Below are 7781 nucleotides of genomic sequence, written 5' to 3'. Positions count from 1 at the left end.
CTCCGAAAACTGCCCCCGGACAATCTTGATCACCTTCTCCCAGATGATCTCACTGATACGATCCCCTGAAAATGTTGGCCTATCTTGGCTGCCCGCTCCCGATCCTAACCTGGATCCGGTCTCAAGACGTCTCGTAACCACCATTCTGGTAAAATACCAGAAAGATCTCTGATAACCCTAATAATAACAGGGAACCAACTCCCAACCCTACCCTAGGGGTTGTGACTTCCTTGATACGCGTATGGGTCCTGTGCTTTCAGTAGTACGGGCCCATACTACCTTCCACACCTACCCATATTTGTCTCAAGTATCACCACAACACCCTACAATATACATATTCATAGCGAGCGATAAATCCTCACTCCTAGAGGAATGCTAAATATCTCATAACTGGCCTCCCAGCCTCTCACTACCCACCCATCCATGAAACTTCCACCAACCCCTGCAGCACTAGTGTATGCTAGCCATACATAACGCTGGACCCTATAGACTTTCGAATATCCAATTCTACCCTAAGCCCTAATCAATAAGAACAGAACATAAGGCGAGATCAAACATTATCAGGCTATAAGATCTTAATTATATACAGCTGTGATGCATACACAAGTAACTACAGTAATGATGTCAATCTCATATAAGGAAAACCCTAGGCTAACAAGCATCATGTAATCAGGCAATTCTATCATGCAATTCCTAAAGATCCCTAGCCCAGTACTAGCATGATGTTCTAACATATCACAATATCAAATAAATGTATGGTATTTTGGGGTCTACTTACTGGCTCCGGCTGATCGTACACTTCGCATGCTCTTTTACTTATTTTGAAAACCATTTAAAATCATTTTGAAAATCTTTCCTTGATTTGAGACTGGATTCACACGAGTGTTCCTCCAATTCACTCAAACCAAGGCTATGATACCAACTTGTAACACCCATAAAATCCGAGCCAATTTAAAACTTTTTAAATCGTTCGAAACCATTCAATTATTACAATCTGTTTTCAAAATAGTTTATACATCAGAGTTACCAGAAATCATAATCGTCAATCGAGGAAGTGTATGGTCACGCCTTCGCCTACCCGCGACCATCCGCTGAACCTGAAACAATAAACTGAAACTGTAAGCCCGAAAGCTTAGTGAGTTACCCCCAAAATACCCTTACACACAACAATACACATACAATAACAACAACATACTATGGGTCCAATCATCCATCGGGATGGAATACCCCAGACCCTCAACCATTGGGTTGGAATGCCAACATACTGATACACTTCACATAACAATATACAATTAACAGCATGTACTGGGTCCACAACTTTACAGAATGGATTACCCCTGGGCTTACAGTGTGAGTCTGGATTGCCTACCGGGCCCACTTCTCACATCTGGATTGCCATCGAGCCCACTGTACGAGTCTCCCTCGGCTCGTATCTGGAATGGTCCAGCTACTAGATTACCACTGGGCCCACAATGTGAGTCTGGATTGCCTACCGGGCCCACAGCTCACATCTGGATTGCCACCGAGCCCACAGTACGAGTCTGGATTGCCTACCGGGCCCACAGCTTGTATCTGGAATGCTCCTAGGTTCTTTGGTTACCGCATGGAGCAGTATCACCTCAACCCATCCCCCATAACATATCAACATATAATATAACTACTGAGCATGCAGATAATCATATAACAACACATGTAGTCCTACAGATCTACCTAACTGGCATAACCACTAGCATGCAACACTAACTCATACCCAACATCTAACACTGCTAGGATAACATATCTAATGGGACGGCCTTGGTGCCTTAGACCCCTTAGTATAGCGAGGATAACTCACCTTTCAATGTCGTACTGAACCATGAAATCACGCTCCCGAAACACTGCCCCAAGCTCCAACACCTATAACCATCAATGATCCAATTCATAAATACCCGCTTACCAATTATCCTCAAAAGTAAAAACGGTCAACCCTTGGTTAAAGTCAAAGTCAACTATCAAGGTCAACAGTCCATGTTGACCTCAACTCGTCGAGTACCCTCAGCTACTCGCCGAGTTCCTTGCATAACTTGCCAACTCGCCGAGTCACCATGCCACTCGCCGAGCCCAAGGCAATCTTCATCGGACTCACCGAGTTGTTCATCCAACCCGTCGAGTTCATGACCATCTGATGGGTTTTGAGCATTCTAACACTCCTATGGTGTACATGCAACCCTAGAAACCTTGTATCTATGTTTGACTAAGATACATGCAAATAATTATTTTTCCAAGGTTCTTATCCTAACTAGCATGACATGGGATACTTGAATCAAATAAAACTAGTAGAATTACTTGTTGGATATAGTGTCTAAGTCCATAACTATATTTGGTATGTACTTGACCCGACCCGACATTGTCCATTTGGGTTGCACTTCACCCGAACAATTTATGGATAATCATTTGAGAATAGTATAAGTTATGATTTATTAATATATTATAAGTTCTAATATATTAATATAAAATCATATTATTTAATTAGTATTGATCTATAATTAATTTAGAATTAATTTAGAGATCAAAAGTATGACTAATTAAATATGGACTCTTGTATTTATATAGTGTGGGCTAATGCTTATTTGGAATGGGCTAGGCTTGCATGGAAAGTCCACGGATACTCCATGGAGCTTTAACCCATGGATCTCATGGAAATGAAAAGACATGGGTATTAGGGTTTACATGGATGTAACCCTAATCCACCACACTATATAAAGGAGGCTTTGGTTCTTGAAATTGCACTAGTTGATGTGAGAAAACTAAGAGGGCCGATTTCAAGAAAGGTTGTGACTATTCTCTCAATTTTCCAAGTTTGTGGTGATTTGTGACTTCCATTTGAGGCATCCACATTATTGGTGCTAGGCTCTCAAACTCCAAGCAATCAACTAATACTACAAGGTAAGTAATTCTACTAGTTTTATTTGATTCAAGTACCCCATGCCATGCTAGTTAGGATAAGAACCTTGGAAAAATAATTATTTGCATGTATCTTAGTCAAACATAGATCCAAGGTTTCTAGGGTTGCATGTACACCATAGGAGTGTTAGAATGCTCAAAACCCATCAGTGGTATCAGAGCCAGGTTTGTTTATTTGATACTTGATGCAAAAAAAAAAAAAAAAAAAAAAAAAAAAAAAAAAACTTGACAATCGAAGTTTTGTTCAAAAGCTCGTATCAAAATTTCAAGTTTTGTATATGTACTTACGATTCTTGAAATTTTTGATATGAACATTCATAAACATATGAGTTTAGAAGATCATAGAAATTATGTGCTAATAATTGATTAGATTAATTCTTGATCTTTATGCGTTTTAATGGAGTCCAGAACTAGTTCTTAAGTTATGGATAACCAAAAGTCACATTTATAAATAACCATTAAAAGAACACATAGGTTACAAAAAATGAAGAGTCTTCATTTTTAATAACCATTAACTCATAAGTTATGAGAAATGAAAAGTTTTGAAAGTTTACAAAACTTGCCCTCAAGTTTTGGAACATGTAAAGTCATATTAAAAACTTTAGTTCCAACCCCTAGAATTTTAAAAGTTAAAATTCAACCCTTATACTTTATAATATTATAAGTTTAATAAAATTTATATATGTATAAGATCAAGTCGTCTTACCGCTAGTACGCCTCATTCACGAAGCTAGTCTATAAGGAGGGTATAAGGTTGTTGCTTATAAAATGGCAACTTAATGGGTGTCCACTCTCACCCACCGCTTCCTTGATCGGTGGAGGATCGTTAGCCGAACGGGTAGGACAAGGACTTATAAATTCTCATTAAAAGTATAATGATAATACTAAAGTAACTAAACTTTATTGAATTCGCAATCTTAGTTATTTTAGGAAAATGTGAATAAGGTGCTAATCCATGAAATTACACTTTACACTTTGTTTAAGTCGTTAGTGGAGCGTGTGTGGTTAACCGGCACACTAACTTGAACTTAACAAGGTAGGTAAAGGGTGACTTAATGTTTATCATAGTGTCGATGGAGCGTGTGTGGTTAACCGGCACATCGATTGAGGGGTAATACATTAAGGGTACCAAGTAATTTGCATGGTTACTTCACACCTTGTTTTGTGATCCTCGGCATCCCAGTCACAAAACTTGAAGGGCACACTCGAGATTGAAACATGTCATTGAAGAAAGTTCAATGAATCTCAAAGAATCTAGGAGTTTCTAAACCAATTAAAACCTAATTAAATATTTCGTTTTTCATGGTGGAAATTGGTGAATCGTCATTCACCTACCTTCAAATATCTTATAGCTTAGATTACGGCATCCCTCTTCTAAGTTATAAAATATTGTGTTGGGTCCTAGCCTTAATATTACATTTGGGTGTTTTGTTAAGGACTATCTCTATATCTAATCTAATCTATTCCCTCTTCTTTTCAGATGTCTTCCAATAACAATGATTCTGGCTCAAACCCTACTAGCTCCTTCTCTCTCATGAATCTTTGTGGGAGAGTCATCTTTGATGGGTCCAACTTTACAGATTGGATCAGAAACATCAGGATGGTCACTCGGTATGAGAACAAAGAATATGTTCTGGACAAGGAGCTGAAGGTGCCCGAGCCAACTGCTACTCCTGAAGAGCTTGCTGAATATGAGGTACATGAAAGAGATGCTACAAAAGTGGCATGCATCATGATGGCCACCATGACAGCCGAGCTCCAAAAGTCCTATGAGGACTATTATCCTTTTGAGATGCACTAGGACTTGATGGACCGCTACCATCAAAGTGCTCGTCAAGAGCGATATGAAATAATCTCCTCCATGATAACAACCCGAATGAAGGATGGTGAACCCATCACGGGCCACATGCAGAAAATGCAAAGGTATGTGGACCGTTTACTGAAGCTGAATGTGAACTTCCCTGAGGAGTTAGCAATAGACATCATTTTGCACTCCTTGCCATCGTGTTATGATCAATTCCGCATGACATATCACATGAACAAGGAATAAGTCACCCTCAACAAACTTCAAGGACTCTTGAAGACCGCCGAAAGTGGTCTAAAGGGTAAGTCGGTTGTTACTACTCCTACTCCTACTCCAACTGCGGCCAATGTCTTGGCAATCGGGCATGGCAAAGGGAAGAAGAGAAAGAACCCTTCTAAGGGTACCAAGGGTAAGACCCTTGAAGGCTCCTCTTCAAGCAAAACCAAGAAAGGTTTTGTCACTCCTTCTGCTAACCCTAATGAGGCTGAATGCTTCTATTGCCATGAAAAATCGCACTGGAAGCGAAACTGCCCAAAGTACCAGCAAGATTTGAAGGATGGGAAAGTAAAACCCAACCATGCAGGTATATACACTATATTGTCTAATAACTCACCTCATTCTAAGTCTTGGGTCCTTGATACAGGTTGTGGTATTCACATATGTTGTGATTTGCAGGGACTAAAAAGAAGTGAGAATGTGGAGCAGGGAAAGATAAACTTGATCATGGGAAACAGGAAAGCTTCACCTGTCACCAAGATAGGAGTTTATTCCTTAGTGCTAAATAGTGGGTTTACATTAGATTTGAATAAATGTTACTATTGGCCAGAAATGGCAAGAAATGTTATTTCCTTTCATGCATTGTATAAACAAGGTTTTACCTTTTATTTTGATAATAATAATGGTAGTATTGATGCTTTCTTTAATAATGTTCTTTATTTTAAAGCATTACCTTGTGATGGCGTGTATGAAACTGTATCTGTTGTAGATAATCTAGGAAATAATGTATTGTGTATTAACTCTTCCACTAGCTTAGATAAAGCATCCTTATGGCATTGTCGTCTTGGACATGTAAGCAAGAAACGCATAGGCCAACTCCAAAAGGATGGAGTCTTGGAGTCATTTGACCTAAAGTCAGATGATAGTTGTGAATCTTGTTTGCTTGGTAAAATGACAAAGTCACCTTTTACTGGCACTTGTGCTAGGGGTGAAGGTTTGTTGGACCTCATACACACGGATGTGTGTGGACCCTTCAGAACCGCCACAAGAGATGCTAATCGGTTCTATGTGACTTTTACTGATGATTTTAGTAGATATGGATATGTCTACCTAATCAAGCATAAGTCAGAAACCTTTGAGAAATTCAAAGAGTTTAAGCAAGAAGTGGAGAATCAGTTGGGCAGGAACATTAAGATGCTTCAATCCGATCGTGGTGGTGAGTATCTTAGTACTGAGTTCCTTGACTATCTTAAGGAATGTGGGATTGTCTCACAATTGACACCTCCTAGGACACCACAGTTGAATGGTGTAGCTGAGATGCGCAATCGGACCTTGTTGGACATGGTTCGTTCCATGATGAGTCGAGCTTCGCTACCAATCTCATTTTGGGGGTATGCCTTAGAGACTGCCGCCCATATCCTTAATCTAGTCCCTACAAAGAAGGTTGCCAAAACACCTCACGAGGTGTGGACTGGAAAAGTTCCCAATCAAAGAATTTGGCTTTTCAAGGAGTGAAGATGAATCTTGTGTCTATATCAAGGCCAGTGGGAGTATAGTCAGCTTTTTGGTACTGTATGTGGATGACATATTACTCATAGGAAATGACATCCCAACCCTGCAGGAAGTAAAGTCCTGGCTTGGGAAGTGTTTCGCTATGAAGGACCTTGGAGAAGCTGCCTATATCCTAGGGATAAGGATTTTGAGAAACAGGAGTAAAAGACTAATTGGACTTAGTCAAAGCACCTATGTGGACAAAGTGTTGAAAAGGTTCAACATGCATAACTCCAAGAAAGGAGAGTTACCCATCCAGAGTAACGCCAGATTGAGTAAGACACAAAGCCCTAGTACTGAGGCTGAGATAGCAGAAATGAGTCGAATACCTTATGCTTCAGCTGTAGGATCGATCATGTATGCTATGACGTGTACTCGACCTGATGTAGCCTTTGCTTTGAGCATGGTTAGCAGGTATCAGGGGAACCCTGGCAAGGCATACTGGACTGCGGTAAATAATATCCTCAAGTACCTACGGAGGACTAAGGACTGGGTCCTTACCCTTGGTGGCAGTGAGGACTTGAGAGTTGTAGGGTACAGTGATGCTGGCTTTCAGACTGACAGGGATAATTTCCGCTCTCAGTCGGGCTGGGTCTTTACTCTAAATGGAGGGGCAATTACTTGGAAAAGTTCCAAGCAGGAGACAGTGGCTGATTCCACTTGTGAATCAGAGTATATAGCAGCAAGCGAGGCAGCAAAGGAGGCTATATGGCTAAAGAACTTCATCGGAGACCTTGGAGTTATACCAGCTATAAAGGAGCCAATGGAGATTTTCTTTGACAGCAATAGTGCGGTTGCCTTAGCCAAGGAACCAAGAGATCATGGGAGATCCAGACATATTGACAGAAAATATCACTTCATCATACATCGAATAGAAGAAGGAATCCTCGTGGCAAAGAGGGTATCATCGGATGAGAACCCAGCAGATCCCCTCACGAAGGGACTGACTCGGGCTAAGCATCTCCAGCATGCTCGGAGCATAAGGCTGAAGGATGATATTAGTTTTAGTAGTTAGATAATCTTGAAATTTGTAAAATGTAATTGACATTTGATGATAAATAAAAGCTGTTATTTATGAGTAAAGTGTTGCTATCTCTTGTCAATCGTTTACTATTATTTCTTTTTGCATGTTTTGACTTCCAGAATAATTATGTTATGGTTTATATCATATTATTCAAACTCTCCACAGTCGGTCATATGTTGGAAGTAGATATGAATCAAGACTGTCATGGGTTGGCTTGTAGAGATCTAAGATGTTAGACAAAGC

This window comes from Lactuca virosa, chromosome 7 (assembly GCF_052849685.1).
Source record: "Lactuca virosa cultivar CGN04683 chromosome 7, Lactuca_virosa_CGN04683_v6, whole genome shotgun sequence".
NCBI classification, from domain to species: Eukaryota; Viridiplantae; Streptophyta; class Magnoliopsida; order Asterales; family Asteraceae; genus Lactuca; species Lactuca virosa.
Note: the sequence above shows the minus strand (reverse complement) of the source record.